Here is a 2,157-nt window from a genome sequence, read left to right on the forward strand (position 1 = left end):
AAATAATACACACACATGCACACACACACACGTATATGGAAGACAAAGAAATGCGAAGAGTGAGAGAGAACAATTATTACTATTGCTTCAGCCATCATTCAATGAAACAGACAATGGCTGCAACTGAAAAATCAAGCAGTATTAATAAAGAAATGGTATTTAGAGACAGGTTAGTAGAAGTCAGAAGAATCAGCTAAAAAGTTTGAAATGGGCTCCCTCTAGGAAGTCAGAAATTGAGAAGAGGCAGCGAGAACTATTTTTCTTGAGAAATCCTAGGCAAATATTCATTTTTGAAGTTTTTATTTGAATCAAACTTACAATTGCTTTCAATTGTGGGCAATTGTTAAGTTTGATTCAAATAAAACCTTCAATGACGATGAAAGTTTATGCCTAATGACAAATGAATTCAACAAATGGCATTTAAGGGTGAAGTACAAAAATACTTAAACACAAAACAGGTATGCTTAAACGTGTGAAAGACATCAACCCTGAATAAAAACACAAAACAGGCTGGGCACGGTGGCTCACACCTGTAATCCCAGTGCTTTGGGAGGCCGAGGCTGGCAGATCGTGAGGTCAGGAAACTGAGACCATCCTGGTTAACACAGTAAAACTTCGTCTCTACTAAAAACACAAAAAATTAGCCAGGCATGGTGGCATGCACCTGTAGTCCCAGTTACTCGGGAGGCTGAGGCAGAAGAATCGCTTGAACCCAGGAGGCGGAGGTTGCAGTGAGCCAAGATCGTGCCACTGCACTCCAGCCTGGGTGACAGATCAAGCCTCCGTCTCAAAACAATCATGCCAATAAACACATCTCTGCATAAATAGTTCATGAATTAACTTCCTATCTCTGCTCCCTTACTGGTTGCCCTGTGAACACAGGCAGGGAGGGAACAGGACCCAACTAGGGTCCCTCATCCGTCTCTTGCTTCTAGGCAGGTCCTGCTGCAGAGAGGGCTTCCATCCCTGCCTTGAGTCTGTTTGACAGGCGCTTCCCTAATGCTCTCAGCCACCAATGCCTTACCTGGGTGGGGCTGAGGTTGCCCTGACAAAGAAGGGCACCAGCCATCTGTGTGTCCAAGACCAGCAGTCAGCAAGGATTGAGCAACAGAGTGGGGAGTATCCATCCCCCCACCTCCCTGCCCCAATCAGCCTGAACTGATGGCAGAAACTGCTGATGCTTGCTTTACTCATCCACATTCCCTGTTCATTTATTCTTCATCAGTTTGGTTCAGCAGTCACTTCACCCCAGAAGTAGGCTGACCCCTATTCTTCAATACCAGGGAACTCCGAAGCCCTCCCTGCCCCTTCTCTGATATTACACTTCAGCTCAGCATCACCACATGAAGGCTCCAACTCTTGAGGGCAGATGTTCCCCCAGAGTCAGCCCCTGAATGCTGGCCCCAGATGTGCACCCACACCCAACTCTTTTCTTTCTGTTTTGCTGTGAATCTGTCAATCACTGGGAACTCGCAGGGAGAGATGGGAAGAGGGAGAGATTTCATGCTGTGTCAAGGCATTGAGACAGACGTCTCCTTTTCCCTTGAACCTCATAGTCTACTCTTCCAAGATGCATGAAATAAAACACAGGCCAGAAACGTCTACTTAAAGAGGAAAAATCCATAGTGTAAAATTATGCAGACAAAGTAGACATGGAGTAATTCATAACAGTGTGACAGGGGTGAGGAAACCTCAAGGTGCCGAAAAGGCTGGTTCTCAGCTTGCCAGGAGGAGCCATCATAAAGCTTTTATGTACATCACTCATTAAGCTTTTATGTACATACAATGTGTTTACAGGCACATATGTGCTTTTGTGCATATAATTACTGCACATACAATCATTAAAATATAATAAGATAATAACAAAACAACAAAAATACTAACACCAACTAATAGGGCACAGCTGCAAACATTTCATAGCAACTAACACTTTTCATCCCCCAATGACAAGAAATATGTGATCTTAGTTTCTCCCATTTAATATATGAGGAAACTGAGGCACCAAGAGGGAAAGTGCTGGTGAGACCTGGGTAGGGAGTTGAATCCCGGCCGCCCGGCTGCAGAGTGTGGGCGCCCTCAGTGGAGCCAGCGGACCCGGGAGCCGACAGCAGAGACTGAAACCCCGGCTATGCTGTGCCCTGGTGCTCTCCTATCCCA

Source organism: Cebus imitator, unplaced genomic scaffold, assembly GCF_001604975.1.
Source record: "Cebus imitator isolate Cc_AM_T3 unplaced genomic scaffold, Cebus_imitator-1.0 Scaffold440, whole genome shotgun sequence".
NCBI lineage: Eukaryota > Metazoa > Chordata > Mammalia > Primates > Cebidae > Cebus > Cebus imitator.